Source organism: Nerophis lumbriciformis, linkage group LG17, assembly GCF_033978685.3.
Source record: "Nerophis lumbriciformis linkage group LG17, RoL_Nlum_v2.1, whole genome shotgun sequence".
Taxonomy (NCBI): Eukaryota; Metazoa; Chordata; class Actinopteri; order Syngnathiformes; family Syngnathidae; genus Nerophis; species Nerophis lumbriciformis.
In genome coordinates this window covers 27,630,001-27,652,983 of record NC_084564.2, presented here as the reverse complement: position 1 = coordinate 27,652,983, position 22,983 = coordinate 27,630,001, and the positions used below count along the sequence as shown (strand labels likewise).

The 22,983-nt window shown below is 39.0% G+C and overlaps 1 protein-coding gene across 3 annotated transcripts in view; it reads right to left on the bottom strand.

The window, feature by feature from the left end:
* The window catches only part of grik4 (glutamate receptor, ionotropic, kainate 4), a 1,016,493-nt gene that overhangs the window by 959,911 nt on the left and 33,599 nt on the right, over positions 1-22,983 (bottom strand). The gene's annotated exons all lie outside the window — the stretch shown is intronic.

The following is a 22,983-nucleotide window of genomic DNA, read 5'->3' as shown; positions in this document are numbered from 1 at the left end:
CTGTGTAACTGTTTTTATATTGTTTTACTTTCTTTTTTATTCAAGAAAAAGTTTTTAATTTATTTATCTTATTTTATTATTTTATTTTTTTTAAGTACCGTATCTTCACCATACCTGGACAAATATGAGAACTGGTAGGTTCATGCTGCCTTCCAGGAAACTGGGAAATCCAACGAGAAAAAGTGTAAAGAAGCGCCACAAAAAAATGAGTGCAAACCAACTTTACTGAGATGAAATTATTCAAAAATAAATAGATTCATGAAATAAATATATAAACATAAACAGTAAATGGGTTATACTTGTAAAGCGCTTTTCTACCTTCAAGGTACTCAAAGCGCTTTGACACTACTTCCACATTCACCCATTCACACACACATTCACACACTGATGGCGGGAGCTGCCATGCAAGGCCCTAACCACGACCCATCAGGAGCAAGGGTGAAGTGTCTTGCTCAAGGACACAACGGACGTGACTAAGTTGGTAGGTGGGGATCGAACAAGGAACCCTCAGGTTGCTCGGACGGCCACTCTCCCAACATCGCCACGCCATCCCCAACATCCTATTATCGCTAAACAAAGTACATCTTGTCACAGTCAATATGTGTTTTAACTATGGGGGACTGGAGGGATTTGTGTCCAGACTGCATAACAAAGATTTTGCATGGCCCATATTAGAGATGTCTGATAATGGCGATAAATTATCGGTATCGTTTTTTTGTATAATCGGTATCTTATTATTTTTATTTTTATTTTTTTATTAAATCAACATAAAAAACAAGATACACTTACAATTAGTGCACCAACCCAAAAAACCTCCCTCCCCCATTTACACTCATTGACACTCATTCACACAAAAGGGTTGTTTCTTTCTGTTATTAATACTCTGGTTCCTACATTATATATCAATATATATCAATACAGTCTGCAAGGGATACAGTCCGTAAGCACACATGATTGTGCGTGCTGCTGGTCCACTAATAGTACTAACCTTTAACAGTTAATTTTACTAATTTTCATTAATTACTAGTTTCTATGTAACTGTTTTTATATTGTTTTACTTTCTTTTTTTATTCAAGAAAATGTTTTTAATTTATTTATCTTATTTTATTTTATGAAAACCATACCTGGTTGTCCAAATTACGCATAATAATGTGTTAATTCCACAACTGTATATATCGGTATCGGTTGATATCAGTATCGGTAATTAAAGAGTTGGACAACATCGGAATATCGGATATCGGCAAAAAGCCATTATCGGACATCTCTAACTTTAACATCAATGACTTGTGACTTCACTTGGACTTGAGCCTTTTGACTTGACAAGACTTGCTACTTTCCCCAAAACCCAAAGATTAAAAAGTTATTTAGGAGCGCTCTGTATCTCTCATTGTGTACGTGTGTGTGTCTGTCAGAGTGTGTGTCTGTCAGTACAACATCCAATCAAATTAGATCCACGTTGTTTTCATCCGACAGCATTCATCCAATCAAATTGCAGTACAACATGTGGAGAAGAGCTGTCAAACAACGCGCCAGTGAGCAAAAATGATACCTAAGATAGTTTCGTTCGGGTATTAAAACTACGAGTTAGTCAACAAAAAACGAATTGCAGTACCGGTATATAAAACACGCGATTCGAAGATTACAGACAGAGACGCAACAACTTCCAAATTGGTTCGACATTTGAAGATGCACAAAGAAGGGTGAGTTTTGAATGTAAGCTAACGTTTGTTGGCAAAGTAACGTAACTTTTATTTGTTGTGTAGTTAAATCAGTGAGGCTGTAAACTCACTGCTAACGTTATAACGTCATTGCAAACGTGGCAATCTGTTGCGTCCACTGCAGTTCGCTACCTTATTCATACTTTTTGTCAAGTGATTTTTTTTTTTAAGCAGGGTTGCATAACGTTACGTTAGTCAATGTATCACACACAGTAACGTAACGTTAGACGGCGGTCAGCAGCACCGCGTATTTTAGCCACCTACAAAAAGACAAACAGTCAAATAAAGGTCGGTAAAAATGTATACTATATTAAGAGTATTTGTACATATTGCATAGGGTCCTGACATCTAAAAAGTACAACTCTGTTCATTGTTATGTTCATGTTTTTCATGTGTACGCACACATCAACACACATACAGTATGAGATGAGATCAATGAAATATAAGGTAAGAACAGGATAGAAACTGCTGTGGAACTACAAACCCCGTTTCCATATGAGTTGGGAAATTGTGTTAGATGTAAATATAAACGGAATACAATGATTTGCAAATCATTTTCAACCCATATTCAGTTGAATATGCTACAAAGACAACATATTTGATGTTCAAACTGATAAACATTTTTTTTTGCAAATAATCATTAACTTTAGAATTTGATGCCAGCAACACGTGACAAAGAAGTTGGGAAAGGTGGCAATAAATACTGATAAAGTTGAGGAATGCTCATCAAACACTTATTTGGAACATCCCACAGTTGTGCAGGCTAATTGGGAACAGGTGGGTGCCATGATTGGGTATAAAAGTAGATTCCATGAAATGCTCAGTCATTCACAAACAAGGATGGGGCGAGGGTCACCACTTTGTCAACAAATGCGTGAGCAAATTGTTGAACAGTTTAAGAAAAACCTTTCTCAACCAGCTATTGCAAGGAATTTAGGGATTTCACCATCTACGGTCCGTAATATCATCAAAGGGTTCAGAGAATCTGGAGAAATCACTGCACGTAAGCAGCTAAGCCCGTGACCTTGGATCCCTCAGGCTGTACTGCATCAACAAGCGACATCAGTGTGTAAAGGATATCACCACATGGGCTCAAGAACACTTCAGAAACCTACTGTCAGTAACTACAGTTGGTTGCTACATCTGTAAGTGCAAGTTAAAACTCTCCTATGCAAGGCGAAAACCGTTTATCAACAACACCCAGAAACGCCGTCGGCTTTGCTGGGCCTGAGCTCATCTAAGATGGACTGATACAAAGTGGAAAATAGTTCTGTGGTCTGACGAGTCCACATTTCAAATTGTTTTTGGAAACTGTGGATGTCGTGTCCTCCGGACCAAAGAGGAAAAGAACCATCCGGACTGTTATAGGCGCAAAGTTGAAAAGCCAGCATCTGTGATGGTATGGGGGTGTATTAGTGCCCAAGACATGGGTAACTTACACATCTGTGAAGGCGCCATTAATGCTGAAAGGTACATACAGTTTTTGGAGCAACATATGTTGCCATCCAAGCAACGTTACCATGGACGCCCCTGCTTATTTCAGCAAGACAATGCCAAGCCACGTGTTACATCAACGTGGCTTCATAGTAAAAGAGTGCGGGTACTAGACTGGCCTGCCTGTAGTCCAGACCTGTCTCCCATTGAAAATGTGTGGTGCATTATGAAGCCTAAAATACCACAACGGAGACCCCCGGACTGTTGAACAACTTAAGCTGTACATCAAGCAAGAATGGGAAAGAATTCCACCTGAGAAGCTTAAAAAATGTGTCTCCTCAGTTCCCAAACGTTTACTGAGTGTTGTTAAAAGGAAAGGCCATGTAACACAGTGGTGAACATGCCCTTTCCCAACTACTTTGTCACGTGTTGCAGCCATGAAATTCTAAGTTAATTATTATTTGCAAAAAAAAAATAACGTTTATGAGTTTGAACATCAAATATCTTGTCTTTGTAGTGCATTCAATTGAATATGGGTTGAAAATGATTAGCAAATCATTGTATTCTGTTTATATTTACATCTAACACAATTTCCCAACTCATATGGAAACGGGGTTTGTAGTTACAATGCAATATGCCAAGCAAATACAATGTTAACACTTTTGTGCAAATAAGTACAGTTGCACTTGTTTTTTCCAATGTGTTTATTCTGTAAAGGAATAAGTTAAATGTTTAAAATGACTGGTTAATAGTGCTATTATGAAGTGCAATGTCAGCACTTTTTTTTCCTGCAATTTCAAATGCACTTGTTTTAATAAATAAATACAACGATTTAAAAGCATACACAATCCGTGTAAATATATTAGTCTGTGGTTAAAAGGACTTGAAAGGACTCGAAACTCAAAATGCAGGACTTGGGATTTGACTTGAGACTTTCAAGTCTTGGCTTTGGACTTGACTCGGGACTTTCCTGTCTTGACTCGGGACTTGAGGGCAAAGACTTGAGACTTACTTATGACTTGCAAAACAATGACTTGGTCCCACCTCTGACAACTCCTGATACGAAGTCGAAGTCACCATTTGTTATATTTGTTACATGTGACAATGCACATTAATAAACATATAAAATCTAAAAAGGTGCCAAATCGTAGCGAAAAAGCTAGGTTCCATCTGCAGGTTGATGACCTAAGATCAGGGCAGATCAGGAACAAAGTGACCATAGTAGTTCAAGTGCATAAGGCAGATGGAGAAGTGCTAAATTGTTGCATATAATAATTGTGCTGAAGGAAGAAAATACACATCTTTGGCCGAGTAAGTTAAAGTGCTGGTGTTATTGCACGTAGTCATATTACACAAGTAGCTAGCAATAACAGACGTATTTACGCATGGAAAATTGGACCAAAAAAAGTTAACAGTGTATCTACGTATGAAATATTGCAAATAAAAATGGAAATAAAAAGCCACAGAAATATATAGGATCTAACGGCAAGTATTTCTTGCTTGAATATATATCCAGGCTTTTGTCCTTGAATGTGATGTATCTCCTATCAGATACTAAAGCCAAAAAAAAAAAAGTCTACTACGAGCAAAAATTAGTAAAAAGACAAAAGTCTATGGAGAGCTTTTTTGCAAAGGGAAAAAGCCAGGGGCTCCCACTAATTCCACTAATGACTTTTTTCATGTAATTCATTTTTCATGCACTTATTTGCTGTATTTATTTGCCACACGTGGAAGGCCGGTCCGTGAAAATAATGCCCACATTAAACCGGTTCCTGGTGCAAAAAAGGTTGGGGACCCCTGATCTAAGGTATGGATATTCCACATATGCATAACCTTCCAATCAGTGGGCATTTGGACAACAAACCATGTTTATTGCTACATTCAACTACATTTACATCAAACACTTGTTAAAAGGCCAATATCGATCAGTATGGCTGTCATAGAAATGCAATGTCACCAAGTGGGCACACATAAGACCTTTAATGGTGCTAAAGTACTTGGTATTTTGCCTTTCTTTGTTCTTTTAAGATATAAAAATACTTTCTGCAATCAATATGCCACCCACCTTTCCCCCTCCCAAGCGTACGGTACGTCTCCACTGACACCTGACAGGTAATTACAATGTTTGTGATGTTGACGCTGATGTTGTTTGCTGCAAAATCCACCACCATGTTAGCGTTGCTGTAAACGTTTACGATGCTTCCTGTCCGACATTTTCTCAAGCTTCACATATTAGAAAAACAGCTCAAAGTAGGGCTGGGCGATATATCGATATGCACGATATATCGCGGGTTTGTCTCTGTGCGATATAGAAAAAGACTACATCGTTATATCGAGTATACGTTCTCACGCAGTTTGTTGTGAGTTTATGCACTGTGTTGGCTTTGTTGTTTGAACATGGTGATGTTCATGCACGGTTCATTTTGTGCACCAGTAAAAAAAACATGGTAACACTTTAGTATGGGGAACATATTCACCATTAATTAGTTGCTTATTAACATGCAAATTAGTAACATATTGGCTCTTAATTAGTCATTATTAAGTACTTATTAATGCCTTATTCTGCATGGCCTTATTATACAACCAGTAAGCCATTAACTAAGTCTTCCCTCAATAACTTTATTGCTTATTAGTAACCCTAACCCTTATAAGTTCCCCTAATGTCCAAATAACTCTAAATTAAGTATTTGTTACTTCGACTATGTTCTCCATACTAAAGTGTTACCGAAATTTGAAATCAAACGATAGAGGCATTGCAAAAGATATTTATAAAATAATCTTGCCTTTCTTCATACTTCCTCTAAACGAGCCGTTTTTGTCGAATTTGCCAAATTTGTGACGTTTCTCAGAAATGTGACGTCAGCGGATATCTCTCCGGTAAGAAGGGGATTCATATGGCCCCGTTTGTCACGGTCTGCCTGACACATGAAACGTGACGAGTCATCCACTTTAGCCGCCAGGTGGCAGTAAAGGGTTAGATATCTTAGAATGTGTTTTGTGGCAACTCAAACTTTGACCACAGTATCAGTTGTTAAGTAGAGTGGCACTTTCCATCATTTCCAGCAGACTACATTGCAAAATGATTAAACCCCCCCCCCCCTGTAAGATCCCTTACCTACTGTATGTATGGTCAAGCTTCACCCGAAGAGCTTTGCGTGAGTCCACCATTGTAGTCCGACGCTGTAGTCCAGTGGTTCTCAAACTTTTTTCCCACCCGCATCAAAATAAAGTAGCGTCGTGGGCCCAATTATTCATTAAAATAGGTATATTTAATATTTAGCCCACTGTAACATTAGACACAGTTTGAACAGTAACATTGTGTTTGAATATAGGAAAATAAAACACTTTACTTAAATAAAGTGATTATTTGGCGTACCACTAGATCAGGGGTCGGCAACCCGTGGCTCTTTCATCACTCTGAAGCGGCTCAGCTGCATACTTGCCAACCCTCCCGATTTTTCCGGGAGACTCACGAATTCCAGTGCCCCTCCCGAAAATCTCCCGAGACAACAATATTGAGGGCGTGCCGTGATGGCTCTGCCTTTAGCGTCCTCTACGACCTGTCATCGCGTCCGCTTTTTCACCATACTAACTGCGTGCCGGCCCAGTCACATGTTGTATGCTGCTTCTGCACAAACAGTAAGTGACTGCAAGGCATACTTGGTCAATAGCCATACAGGTTACACTGAGGATGGCGATATAAACAACGTTAACACTGTTACAAATATGCGCCACACTGTGAACCCACACCAAACAATGAATGACAAACATATTTCGGGAGAACATCCGCACCGTAACACAACATAAACACGACAGAACAAATACCCAGAATCCCTTGCAGCCCAAACTCTTCTGGGCTACAATATACACCCCCCGCTACCACCAAACCCCGCCCCTTGCACACGCCTCACAGATGAGAGTTTACAATCATGTGTGAAGATAAAGGTGACGTCATACAGCCCTGATGTGGTGATTAGATAAATGATCTTCTTCCCACTCCCTTTCAGGCAAAACTGGACAATCATGCATTACATACTATACTTTACCTTTTGCACTATATTAATGTATATTATTATGTGTTGTCAACTTGTACTTTTTTATGTCATTGCCTGAAATAAATAAATAAAATACATTCAAAAAATGAGACACTGTGCGCTGCAGTTCAGGAGCAGAAATCACATTGACCAAGTATGATAAATATTTCAATTTCCTATAATTTTGCATATATTCACATTTTTTAATTGTTCAGTGAAATAGACATTATTATTCAGGTTGGCAGCTGACTGCACGGCGCCAGTAAAAGGATGACGGCACAGAGAGAGAGGACGGCATATTTGGTTCTCTGCCAGTGGATAATTTAAATTCGGCGTTTTGTATTTACATTCAAGGAGGACTTAAATAGACATTAAGTATTTTACTTAACCTTCAACCAGACGTCTTTTTCGGAGTGAAAAACGCTTTGTTGCATGCAGAAATGTTATTTCATTTTCTCTGCAGTCGTTCATTGATTTCATAAATGTAACCCATAATAGTTTGTTTATACATAGCACAAAGCACAAAAAAACAACTTTATATGCAGTGTTATTTCATTTGAAATTTCAAGAGTTTTGTGGCTCCCACTGTTTTCTTTAATTTGTGAAATGGGTCAAAATGGCTCTTTGAGTGGTAAAGGTTGCCGACCCCTGCACTATACACACCAATACGCTTGTTTATAGATGTAGAATAACATTCCTCATAGGAAGTTGCCATTTGTTATAACTTTGTGACATGATACAATGCACATTAATCAACATATCAAATATAAATGTGACATATTGTAGCCAAAGGCTGATTTCCATCAGCATTTCATTGCAAAGAAACAAGCCCAGGGCTTCCACTAATTAAGCGTTCTAGTGAGTTGTATTTTCCATGAATTATTTTTGCTGTATTTTTACAGTGCTTGTATTTTTATCCGGCACAAGTGGAAAGCCGGTATATATATATATATATATATATATATATTTTTTTTTTTTTTTTTTTTTTTTATCTTGTATTTTAAAAATACAGCAAAATCTGGCACAAGTGGAAATCCGGGATATATAAATACATATACATATACATACATACATACATACATACCGGCTTTCCACTTGTGCCAGATAAAAATACAGCAAAAATAATTCATGGAAATTAATGCCTACATTAAACCTGTCCGTGGTGCAAAAAAGGTTGTGGACCACTGATTTAGAACAGAAAAAAGTGAAAGACGTGTGTGTTCTTGTCTCACATAAGGACTGAGGATGATGGGCAAAAATCGTTATGATAGATTATTAGTACACGATGTCATTGTTGCTGACGGAAGTAGCGTTCATTCCTATGTGCTCTGTGAGATCAATGCGCCCTGAAAAGAAGTTCCGGTAATGCTTAAAATGACCAAAATACGGTAAATATTACACATAAATGTGCCTGTTCGTATATGGTCGTATGCTTGTAACTAAATGTACCCTAATTTCCGGGCTATAGAGTGCACCAGTATTTAAAGGTGAACTGCACTTTTTTTTCACAATCATTATGAAATACATGACGACAGATGTATTTTTTTAAAGCATTCTAACTTGTAAATAAACCTAAACAAAAATCACAGCGGAGCCAATGGGAGGTCCTCTATTCCGCCTATAAAATCCAATACATAACCATCCAAAAAGCGCCAACAATACCCCATTTACATTTCGAGATTTGAATATTGACTAAGTATTACTGATGCAAGGCAATAGTTGTAGTCAAAACCGCCAGGTACCAAAATAAACACACAGGTATGGCGATAAGAATAACAAATTGTATTAGTGATATTGTTATTATAAGCGCTAACGCAGACACACTATTTATAGCAGCATGCCAATGTTGATGTGATCGACTGATCAGCCACTTCCTCGTTTCCCTGCTCGTCAAACTTTATTGTAGATCCTAAATCATGCCGCTCACATGAATAGCAGAAGGACGAGGATATATTCCGACAAGTCGGTACACTTTGACAACCAATTTAGACCCTTCATTTAAAAACCGGAATATATGAACATCCTAGCAGTCAGCATTCTAATGACAGCAGACCTTGTACAGTAAGTGATCTTTTATTATGTTTGTTGGCTCTCATAAAGTCTGCAGTGAGTAATAATCAGTGATGTTAAAAAAAAAAAGCAAATGCCGTTTTTTAAATTAATGTGCCGCGTACAGTGTTGGGACCCTTAGTTTCGGCAGTAACTAGTAATCTAACGCGTTATTTTTTATATTCAGTAACTCAGTTACCGTTACTACATGATGCGTTACTGTGTTATTTTACGTTATTTTTGTATGTAGTATCGGGTAGAAACAGAAGATCTGAGTGTGTTTTATTGGAGCGCTGCAGTGTCGTCCTTCTGAATCTCTTGTGTCACAAGCCGGAGGCGCACTGTGTGTGTCTGGGTGTGGGTGTGGGTGTGGGTGTGGGGAGGGGAGGGGGGCGCAATACAACGTAAACCGTTGTAACCACAGAACACTATACGGTATAGTGTTCTGTGGTTACTTTTTGGTTGGCCAAGCGGACGTGACGACAGGCTGTCCTCACTCAGGCCCGCTCGGACCTTGAGGGGGCGTGCCTTAAGTCCGGCTGGAAATCGAGAGAAATTCAGGAGAATGGTTGTCCCGGGGAGAGGCACTGAAATTCGGGAGGGTTTGAGATATTCTCACTTCTTTTCTTTTGTCGAGCACAAAGAAAAGAACATTTTAGTTAAATGTAAGTTGTGTCTACTGCCCGAAACAACAATTCAAATATGCCTGTCTGTATGTCACGTGTGCCTTCCTTAGGTGAAGCCAGGTTTACAGCTGTGTTGTTATTATGCTGTTTGTTACTTATGTATGTTATGTTGCAGCTATTTAAAATAGTTGTGTCAATTTGTTCTGGCTTGAAATAAATTGGCCCTTTGAAACATATCTTTGTCTTTGTGTGTTGTATGTAGACCACATTGCTTAGCAGAGCTCAGTGATGCAAATGCATGTCAAGTTGATCAACACATTGTGTTATTCTCCAGTGCAATAACAGTACTGACATGAAGGCTAAAAGGGCATTAATGGGAGCTTAAAAAAAAAAAAAAGAAGAAAAAAAAAAGTAACTAAATAGTTACTTTTCACAGTAACGCATTACTTTTTGGTATAAGTAACTGAGTTAGTAACTGAGTTACTTTTGAAATAAAGTAACTAGTAACTGTAGCTAGTTACTGGTTTTCAGTAACTAACCCAACACTAGTATGCTTAAAATGATAAATACGTAAATATTAAAAGGTTATTATACATGTGCATGTTACTACATTACATATGTACTTACAGCTTGTATACAAACACTTAATGGAGGTGTTTTAAGGGCTTTATAGGCAAAATAGAGCAACTCACAGGGGCTCGATTATAAGCATTTGATTATTTTCTGCTTTCTTTTCTTTTGATCACATTTATTTACGAGTTAGAATGCATTTAAAAAAAATTACAGCCGTCATCACGTCGTTCATAATGATTGTGAAAGATAGGCAAAATTCCAAATAAAGTGTGGTTCCCCTTTAAGCCGCACACACCAAATTTTAGAAGAAAGACATATTTTATATATATATATTAGCTGCCCCGGACTATAAACCGCAGATATATACACTGGTACAACAATGTTTGTAAAATGTTATTCACATACCTTGATTGTTTCCAAACGGTGCCTGTAAAACGGCTGATCAAACAAAACAGAGGTCATGGTCATGGTCATGGACCCACTAGCTGCGGAGGCTACCTCTCCAATCAGCTCAACAAACTCAAAAAGTCCAAGACAAAAAAAATGCCATTGTAAATTAATAATAAAAACACAGACGCTAGTAAACGTGTTAGCATTTTCACTAATGCTAACGACGCTAGCTTGTTTACCATTACCATAGCAAGTACAAATATGCATGAAAACACTCCTACAGACACGGTTTAGTAAGTATGAATAGTTTTAGTTGTATTGTAAAACTTACAAACATTGCTGGGAGTGATGAATGAAGACAAATATACCTCCGGAACAGGAAGTACATGTAGTGAGTGAACTCGTCCATAATATGGCGCCAAAGCGCAAACAAAAACCCACTTTTTTTTTCTGTTGTCGTAATATAAAAACTTTGTGTTGAAAACAAAACATTGTGGCTGTCGATGAAGAAAAATCCATAAATTAGCTGCACGGTTTTATAAGCCGCAGGGTTCAAATTGTTGGAAAAAAAGTAGCGGCTTATATTACGGAAATTACGCTATATAAAACACTGTTAGAGCTTTTTAGAGGTTGTTTTTCTTAGGTGAAATATAACCTTGCCTCCATTCCCTGTACTGTGAGCCACCTCTAAGCAGCAATTTTTCTACTATTTAGATTGCACGGAAAATAGAAAAAGTTTTGTTGCACAGAAGGATTGTAGATGATGGCCAGCATGCAACAAAAAGTGCATTTTTCCTTTCCAAGAAAAAGCATGATTTTCCATGAAATGTGGGTATGAATAGAGATCAGGGTACATACATCGCACACGAGTATGATTAGGACGCTGGCTCTATCATGTGAGGCTTATTGTTTGGCGTAACCTTGGACGGGATGACTTTCACTTACATTAGCACAATAAAGACAAGGATTAGCCGCATTCGGAGGCTCTTTTCTGGGTAATATTTCAGATCTGCTGTGGATGATCAAAATGTCATTTCATTCATGACTGGGGTTATTCCGTGGCCTTCCTGTGCTCCATTGCCCACCTATATTGCCGCACCTCCAATAATATACGGAGCGTTTAAGTGCGGAACAATTACCCATGAGCAAACTGACTCTAAATCAGATTTTCCAGGCAGTGTGTTAAAGCGTGCAAAACTTATGTTAGTATGCAGGGCTGTTGCTTTGAAAATACACCTTAGAATGGTGTCGTATCTCTGGGGAAAAAAAAGAAAAACACACTAAAGCAGTGTTTTTCAACCACTGTGCCGCGGCACACTAGTGTACCGTGAGATATTGTCTGGTGTGCCGTGGGAGCTTATGTCATCTCACCTATCCAGCCATCCATCCATTTTCTTCCGCTTATCCGAGGTCGGGTCAAGGGGGCAGCAGCCTGAGCAGAGAAGCCCAGACTTTCCTTTCCCCAGCCGATAAATTGAGAGCTTTGCCTTCCGGCTCAGCTCCTTCTTCACCACAACGGATCGATACAGCGTCCGCATTACTGAAGACGCTGCACAGAGCCGCCTGTCGATCTCACGATCCACTCTTTCCCCACTCGTGAGCAAAACTCCGAGGTACTTGAACTCCTCCACTTGGGGCAAGATCTCTTCCCCAACTTGGAGATGGCACTCCACCCTTTCCCGGGCGAGAACCAAGGACTCTGACTTGGAGGTTCTCATACCAGTCGCTTCACACTCAGCTACGAACCGATCCAGTGAGAGCTGAAGATCCTGGCCAGATGAAGCCATCAGGACCACATCATCTGCAAAAAGCAGAGACCTAATCCTGCAGCCACCAAACCGGATCCCCTCAACGCCCTGACTGTGCCTAGAAATTCTGTCTATAAAAGTTATGAACAGAATCGGTGACAAAAGGGCAGCCTTGGCGGAGTCCAACCCTCACGGGTCCGACTTACTGCCGGCAATGCGGATCAAGCTCTGACACTGATCATACAGGGAGCGGACCGCCACAATCAGACAGTCCGATACCCCATACTCTCTGAGCACTTCCCAGAGGACTTCCCGGGGTACACGGTCGAATGTCTTCTCCAAGTCCACAAAGCACATGTAGACTGGTTGGGCAAACTCCCATGCACCCTCAAGGACCCTGCCAAGAGTATAGAGCTGGTCTACCGTACCACAACCAGGTTCCTCCTGGATCCGAGGCTCGACTATTCGGCGTAGCCTCCTCTCCAGTACACCTGAATAGACCTTACCGGGAAGGCTGAGGAGTGTGATCTCACCTAATTGGGTTAAAAATATTTTTTGCAAACCAGTAATTATACTTCGCAAATGTGCCGTTGTTGAGTGTCTGTGCTGCCTAGAGCTCGGCAGAGTAACTGTGTAATACTCTTCCATATCAGTAGGTGGCAGCAGGTAGCTAATTGCTTTGTAGATGTCGGGAACGACGACAGCGGTTTGCAGGTAAAAAAGTGTCTGATGCTTAAACCAAAAATAAACAAAAGGCGAGTGCCGCTGAGAAAAGGCTTTGAAGCTTAGGGAAGGCTATGCAAAACTAAAACTGAACTGGCTGCAAAGTAAACAAAAACAGAAGGCTGGACGACAGCAAAGACTTACAGCGTGTGGAGCAGACGGCGTCCACAAAGTACATCCGTACATGACATGACAATCAACAACAAAATAGGAGCGCAAGACAAGAACTAAAACACTACACACAGGAAAACACCAAAAAACTCAAAATAAGTCACGGCGTGATGCGACAGTACACCTACTTTGAGACAAGAGCTATATTGATGTATACCTGGTTATGGTTTGAGTTTATATCAAACCATTGCGAGAACTACTTTTTACTGTCAATATCGGCTGCTGAGCTTAAATTTTTTTTATGGTTTCTGCTGGTGGAGTGCTTCAGAATTTTTTCTATAAAAAAAATGTGCCTCGGCTCAGAAAAGTTTGAAAAACACTGCACTAGAGTACCGGTATACAGACGTATACGAGGATTTGACAAATACCGAGGTCAAAAGTTAGTTGTCCAAGAGGAACTTTGAAAGACTGAAATCCTGGGTATCCCAGCACCATATACATTATATTACCTTGAGCAACACAATGAATTTCCAGAATAACAAAAGCTTTTATTGAGCTATAACTATCACTCATCTAACATCTTCGATAATCAGCACAATTTTTTTGACTTTTTGATTAAAAAAAAGGTGCCATATGTATTAAGGTGGCCAGAAATCACGGTCAAAATTCTGTAGTCCCCCCTCCCACACTCTCCAAGACTGAGTTTGCCAGATACTCAGCTGAATCCTACTCCAAAGAACTTCAAATGGCAATGGACGAGTCCTACACTGTAGGATTCTCTTGTTTATGCTTCTTGCAAGATGGTTTACTAAGTAATTATGCTACATTGTACTGATGTTGATTAGCCAAAAGGTATTTGTAAAGTTACGCAGCAATATTTTAGTCGGGAGTCGGGACAGATTGTTGGCATTACCCTGCTAAAATGTCTAGTTCAGTGGTTCTTAACCTGGGTTCGATCGAACCCTAGGGGTTCGGTGAGTCGGCCTCAGGGGTTCGGCGGAGGTAAAGACACATCCGACTTATCGTGTAAATAAAAACTTCTCCCTATCAGCGTATTATGGATACCCCCGAACAATGTTCCCTCTAATTTTCCATCTAATTTGCAGGTTGTTTGATTGATCGATTGAAACTTTTGGGCCGTAAGGTGAAACGGTTTTTCGTTTCATCTCGTTCCCATGTCCGGGCACTAAATAATTTTTGGTTCTTAAAAACATATATTTTGGTTTTAAGTGAGAGAAAAAAAAGTTCTCCACTGGACATCCAGGCAATTTTTTTTAATTAGTGTTTAAAGTCGGGACTATTTCTTGCTTGGCGTAACAATATATTCGTCCCAAGAGGTGACGTTTTTGTCACATGCTTCACATTCGACCAATCAGATAGCCGCGCAGATACAAAATGGCGATGTCAACAACGTCTAGCGATGAAGAGGAAAATGCTCTAAAACACCTTTAAAAAGTTCTAAAAAAGAACAACAAAACATGCTACATGCATGTTACGTCTGTTAGGAATGAAGAGATTAATTATTTATGAATTATTTATGAATTATTTATGTGGGTAACCCCCCCCCTAGGTTTCTCATAGTCATTCACATCGACGTCCCACTGGGGTGAGTTTTTCCTTGCCCTTATGTGGGCTTTGTACCGAGGATGTCGTTGTGGCTTGTGCAGCCCTTTGAGACACTTGTGATTTAGGGCTATATAAATAAACATTGATTGATTGATTTCGCTATCAGAAGGTGGGATACTTACAGGAATTGTTTAAAAGCCTACTGAAATGCGATTCTTATTTAAACCGGGAAAGCAGGTCCATTCTATGTGTCATACTTGATCATTTTGCGATATTGCCATATTTTTGCTGAAAGGATTTAGTAGAGAACATCGACGATAAAGTTCGCAACTTTTGGTCGCTGATAAAAAAAGCCTTGCCTGTACCAGAAGTAGCAGACGAGTAGCGTGACGTCACAGGTTGTGGAGCTCCTCACATCTGCACATTGTTTACAATCATGGCCACCAGCAGCGAGAGCGATTCGGACCGAGAAAGCGACGATTTCCCCATTAATTTGAGCGAGGATGAAAGATTCGTAGATGAGAAAAGTGAGAGTGAAGGACTAGAGGGCAGTGGGAGCGATTCAGATAGGGAAGATGCTGTGAAAGGCGGGGGTGGGACCTGATATTCAGCTGGGAATGACTAAAACAGTAAATAAACACAAGACATATATATACTCTATTAGCCACAACACAACCAGGCTTTTATTTAATATGCCACAAATTAATCCCGCATAACAAACACTTCCCCCCTCCCGTCCATATAACCCGCCAATACAACTCAAACACCTGCACAACACACTCAATCCCACAGCCCAAAGTACCGTTCACCTCCCCAAAGTTCATACAGCACATATATTTCCCCAAAGTCCCCAAAGTTACGTACGTGACATGCACATAGCGGCACGCACGGACGGGCAAGCGATCAAATGTTTGGAAGCCTCAGCGTACTCATGGTACCGCGTCTGCGCATCCAACTCAAAGTCCTCCTGGTAAGAGTCTCTGTTGTCCCAGTTCTCCACAGGCCAATGGTGAAGCTTGACTGTCATCTTCCGGGAATGTAAACAATGAAACACCGGCTGTGTTTGTGTTGCTGCAGTCGGCCGCAATACACCGCTTCCCACCTACAGCTTTCTTCTTTGCTGTCTCCATTGTTCATTGAACAAATTGCAAAAGATTCACCAACACAGATGTCCAGAATACTGTGGAATTTTGCGATGAAAACAGACGACTTAATAGCTGGCCACCATGCTGTCCCAAAATGTCCTCTACAATCCATGACGTCACGCGCAGACGTCATCATACCGAGACGTTTTCAGCAGGATATTTCGCGCAAAATTTAAAATTGCACTTTAGTAAGCTAACCCGGCCGTATTGGCATGTGTTGCAATGTTAAGATTTCATCATTGATATATAAACTATCAGACTGCGTGGTCGGTACTAGTGGGTTTCAGTAGGCCTTTAAATTGCATTATCAATTATATACACACTATAAATTACAATTCAAATGGGCAGCACGGTGGAAGAGGGGTTAGTGCATCTGCCTCACAATACGAAGGTCCTGAGTAGTCCTGAGTTCAATCCCGGGCTCGGGATCTTTCTGTGTGGAGTTTGCATGTTCTCCCCGTGACTGCGTGGGTTCCCTCCGGGTACTCCGGCTTCCTCCCACCTCCAAAGACATGCACCAGGGGATAGGTTGATGGGCAACACTAAATGGTCCCTAGTGTGTGAATGTGAGTGTGAATGTTGTCTGTCGATCTGTGTTGGCCCTGTGATGATGTGGCGACTTGTCCAGGGTGTACCCCGTCTTCCGCCCGAATGCAGCTGAGATAGGCTCCAGCGACCCCAGAAAGAGACAAGCGGTAGGAAATGGATGGATGGATTATAGATGCATGACAGATAGTGTCAATAATTAGGAAATGAATATAGAAAATCACTTTTCTAATTGACTTTTCCTGTTTGTATGTAGCTACAATCTTGACTGCATACCATTTGGCACATATTAAATGTGTGTGTGTGTGTGTGTGTGTGTGTTTCTTTTCAGAAGTGAACCAACCTTTGATGCCAACTACAACATATTCTGCGAGAGGATCATCCGCCAAAGGAAAACTGTTAATCAGGAGGTGCTGAGAATGAACCAGCTACGACGAATGTTTTTAAATACGGTGCAAAAACATGAAGATTGTGATGCTTCAAACTACAGGTAACAACAGAAGCTTATGTTGGCAGCGATGAAAAACACTTTTATGCTGGAAAATATCAAAAGAATAATAAATAATTTAAAAAAAGGCTTTGATAGTATATTTAAACTACTAATACTTATGAATATATCTTTATGTACACCCTTGTGCTCCTCTTTCCCGGTGTTCTTATGTTGCAGGCAGGGTCAATTAAAGAGAAGGCTGACTCTGGACTTTCCCCAACTGGTGTTTCAAGCGCAACATCTACGAACTGTTTTTTGTTGAGACATTGTCTGCAGATAAGCTGATAGACAGGCTACATCATCCATCAGGTACAGACACAACTGAGTCAACTGAAGTAAGCCAAGGTGAAATTGACACTGAACACATGGCAAGAAGTACAGCTGGTCCGCAAAGTACCGAGAACACGAGGACACTTTATAGTGCAGCGCTGATATTGAAGCAGCTACTATGTGACTCTCCCGGTATGACGTGCCCCTGGCCACCCACATCAGATGATTTAAATGTGTCCCATGCAAAATCTGTTGTGCAACTTGAACTGTACAATGTTATTGCTTGGATTGTAGGTGCAACATAGGAACCAAAATTAGCCTGTTATGTTGATATTCCAGAAGATGTGAACCTAAAAGTGATATCTGTTTGTCAAGACATTATGTATCTTGGGCGACCCCGAAGGGAATAAGCGGTAGAAAATAGATGGATGGGCATCTAAAAGGTCGGAGGCAGACACCCAAATCATTATGTCTAAGTATTGGGCATATAACAGGTTCCTCACAAGTTGTGTCACTGCTGAGTGGACTAGGACATTGTGCTTCATGAGACATTCTCTCAAAAGGTATAATGTCTGCCCCTTCACCGAATGGCAATGGATGGCACATTGAGGATGGGGAGTTAAAACTTACATGGATGACTACAAATCCTGCCCCTGATAGTGTGTTAAAGGTAGTCCACTGCAGCTGCAAGCAGAGCAAATGTGAGACAGGAAGATGTTCCTGTATGTCTGCAAGACTGTCCTGTACTGATTTGTGTCCGTGCCAAAATTGTGGAAATATTTCCATGGAAACAGAGGATAAAAGCACATGGGAAGAAGGCTCTGATGCTAGTGATAGCTAAGAGACGAACAATGTCTCCCTCGTTCAGAATACGCAAAGTCACACTTAATCAGTTAGTTCTCTAATAAAAATTTGAGTTTTTGCCCCATTTGAGAAAAATCCCTTAGAGTATTTTACAATTTTTTATTTATTTTTTTAGTTACTTAAGTTAAATACTTTAAAAATAGAATGTGAGGTCACAGTGCACTTGACCTTAAAAAAATTATAATAATCATAGTTTGAGTTTGTGCCAAATTTGAGGAAAATCTATCAAAAAATTCTTGAGATATGGCTTTAACAATGTGCAAAGTTAAGACAAAATAATAAAAAAATGTATTTAAAAAAAATACTCAAGACCTGCTGTGACATCAACACATTGTTTTGTTCATGTAAATATTGTTTTATACCATATTCTGTACACATTCTAAACTGTAATGCAGTTGTTGTATTTCCATTTTTCTGCATTATTTGATATTTTGATTGATGTCAGCCATTTTGGGCCAAAGTGTTCTTTATTTTATTTAATGTTTTACTTCCTCTTATAACACAGTATCTACTGAAAATTGTAATGTATAAAACATTGTTTAGCAAAATGTACCATGTGTATGTTCAATAGTACAAGTTGCTATTCACTTATTTTGAAGCGTTTTTTTCATTTGTTTTGTATGTTTCATGGTTTAAATTCAAATTAAAGTATACCAATGCTAAAATACTTGTCTCAAATGTTAGGTATATGTATTAATGTCAATTTGTGAGAGAGATTCTGTTTCCAGAATGAATGTAAATACGTTTACAAGACAAAACAGCTGAATAAGATTTTCGTTTTTTTGTAATTCCTATTTTTATACATTTATGGCGCTAAAAAAAAAAACGCCAGGATATTTTGCGGAGAACTTTTAACCTAATGTCCACAATGGCATTGTCTATGCAAAAATGCAAAAAACTACGTTTTGTTTTTTTTACTTTTATTTATAAACTGCAACATTTACAAACAGCTGAGAAACAATAATCAAGATAATAGGGGTGTAACGGTACGTATATTTGTATCGAACAGTATCGGTACCGGGGTTTCGTTTCGGTGCGGAAGTGTACCGAACGAGTTTCTACACGGACATGTTAAGTAGCGTACTGCACGTTGTGTAAACAATACTCAAAATGCCGGACATTTGAGGCATTTATGAAACTCTGCCCTGACAGCCCCGCAAAAGATGACATGTCTGGTGAAAAGAGGACATATGGTCAGTCTATACGTAGCCCGTTAGCTGCTAGCATGTTAGCAAAAGAGGACTAGCAGCGATCGGTTTCACCGGACGTGAAACCATACTTGCCAACCTTGGGACCTCCGATTTCGGGAGGTGAGAGGGTGGGGGGGGGGGGGTTGTTTGGGGGCGTGGTTAAGAGGGGAGGAGTATATTGACAGCTAGAATTCACCAAGTCAAGTATATCATACATACCGTATTTTCCGCACTATAAGGCGCACTGGATTATAAGGCGCACCTTCAATGAATGGCCTATTTTAAAACTATGTTCATATATAAGGCGCACCGCATTATAAGGCGCATAGAATAGAAGCTACAGTAGAGGCTGGGGTTACGTTATGCATCCCGTAGTTGCGAGACCTGTTGTGGCTCAATATTGGTCCATATGTAAGGCGCACCAGATTATAAGGCGCACTGTCAGCTTTTGAGAAAATTGGGAGGTTTTTAGGTGCGCCTTATAGTGTGGAAAATACGGTGTGTATATATATATATATATATATATATACTGAAAATATGCAAACAAAACTGTGTTTAGATAATTGATACTTCAAACTTGCATAAATAAATCTTAAGGAATATAACATAACTTGGCTTCTGAGAGCTTCAAAATGTAATAAATAAAATGCTAAAGTTGTTGATAAACGAGCAATTATTTTAATAATTAAATATGGTCATTTTAAATGAATTATTATGATCATTTTAAATTAATTATTTCAAATATGTTTATTTTAATGTATAATTCTAAGGCTAGACGTAATAAGGAGTCAGAAAAAATACAAATAAAATACAATTAATGTTGATGTTTTTAGCAAAATATAGTAAAAATGTATTTAGTTTTTATTTTTATTTTAATTAATAAATATATGTGTTTTTAGGTAAGATAAACATAATAATACAAATTATCTCTAGTCTGGATGATTTAGTTCTTGTCACCCTGCTGTCCTCCCGTTGTGAAAAAAGGCTGTCCTCACTCAGGTCATGGAGCTGGAGGGGGCGTGGCCTCCAGCTCCAGCTGAAAATCGGGAGATTTTCGGGAGAATATTTGTCCCAGGAGGTTTTCGGGAGAGGCGCTGAATTTCGGGAGCCTCCCGGAAAATTCGGGAGGGTTGGCAAGTATGCGTGAAACCGACAGGGCTAGGTCCTGACCATACGTCCTCTTTTCACCGGACATGTCATCTTTTGCGGGGCTGTCCGGGCAGTGTTTCTTAAATGCCTCAAATGTCCGGCATTTTGAGTTAGGGTTGCGTGTATTTTCAATGTACGTTCAGGGTTAAGAGGGTTAAAAACACAACAAATTGTGCGTGCAGCAGCATTGGTGAGGGAGGGGGACAGACAGAGGGAGCGAGAGAGTTGTGATAAAGGCGCAAGCGTCGTCAGGCTCTGCTTTTTATCGATACATTTATCAGATTTAATTTTTTATTATCTATAGCAGGGCTGTCAAAAGTGTGCATTTTTGTAGCATTTTCCTTGTTTTATTTGGCAAGTTGAAAGAACATGGCGCCAGTATGCTGTTTTTTTCAATAAAATACTGGAAAGGATAGAAATGTAGTTCGTCTCTTTTATCCGATTATTAATCGATTAATCAAAGTAACAATCGACAGATTAATCGATTATCAAATTAATCGTTAGTTGCAGCCCTAGATATATGGTATAGGCCTACTTTGATGCAAGCCAAGGCCAACAGTAAAGTGACCGCCACATTTTGTTCAGCATCCAACCCGACGCACTGCATTCTCTTGCATGTACGCACATCCAAAGAGCATCATACACAAATACAAATAGACGGAGTAGACATTGAAAGGGTAAAATAAACTATTTTTGGATGTAATAATAAGTGATCAAATTAACTGGAAATATCATGTAAAAAATATGCAACATAAGGTGGCAAGACATATTTCAATAATAAACAAAGCTAAATATGTTTTGGACCAAAAATCACTTCATACTCTCTACTGCTCGCTAGTGTTACATATCTGAGTTATTGTGTAGAAATATGGGGAAATAACTACAAATGTGCGCTATATTCGTTAACCATGTTACAAAAAAGATTAATTAGACTGATACATAATGTTGGATATAGAGAACATACAAACACTTTATTCATTCAAAAATATTCAAATTCAACGATTTGGTAAAATTGCAAACAGCTAAAATTCGATGTACAAAGCAAACTACAACCTGCTACCCAATAATGTCCAACATTTTTTCTCAACTAAGGAGAAATATAACCTAACTTACATTTAAGACCTTTAGCATATCTGTATGTGGAATTTAACTATGAAATGGATTAAACAAAGAAGTTAAACAATGTACTGATATGATCCAGTTGTTCAAATGAATAGTGTTTACAAAGTATGAGAAATACCTTCAACCTTATTGGAAACAGGATATTCTTCATCTCAGTATGTTAATCATGTTAATTTTATATTGCAAGAACTGCTGTATTAATCATTCACGGATGTCATTGTGTAACAAAAAGAAGACAGCAAATGAACATATGTATTTGTAAACGCTCTGAAGTGGGAAAGGCGTAGGATTAAATAAGCTTCTTCCTAGTCCTTTTCGGACATGATGTAAAGAGAAATGATATGAAACGATGTGTGATGTATTATGCTGTAAGTTTGTTCCAATCAATCAATCTATATCTTTCAGTGCAGAGTGCCATTCTACGAGCCAACCCACATCATGCAAAAACCACGTTACGCATAAACCATATCGCCTATTACCATGTCAATTCACAAAGTAGAACACCATTACATGTAAAGCATTATATTGTGCCAAGCAAACACCACCCCATATGTGCCAGAAACCGCAATTGGCCGTGCCTCATGTTGGAACCCATTTCCTCAGCGGATGAGCATATTGAAAAGGAAATAGGCACGGACACTACCCATATCCACATTTCAAACATCAGTATTCAAGGACAACTTTAAAACAAATGTGTACATCAGTGGTGGGGGTTAAACTATGGAATTCTCTTTACAATGAGATCAAAGATTGTAGAAATACAGTATATTCCAATTGAAAAAATATATATAAAGACAGAACAATAATATCATATGGACAGCTGTAAGTGTTTACATTTTGCTTTATATTTATTATTTTACTTATTTTTTGTCTGGTTTTGTATTTGTTTTCTATCATCCCGTGAAGTGTATATTATTTTTTGTTCGGTTTGTACTTCATGAAGTTTTTGCACTTGTTTTTTTTTTGTGTGTGTGTTTGTGTTTGTTTTCATTATATTTGGATGTATTTGTTTGGTTTGTATGCTTGTGAACCTGGGCTATCCATTAACTAACGTACTTATGTTAAAGAAGGCAGGAAATAGAAGATTTTCTTCATCCTGTTCCTTCTCAAGCATAGGTGTGTAAATATGTGTTTAGTTGCTAAAGTTTAATTGTCTATTGATCAAAAATGCACATCAATGAAGGAGATTAAAAAAAATCAATGAATGAATGAATGAACATAGTTTTTATTTGTCC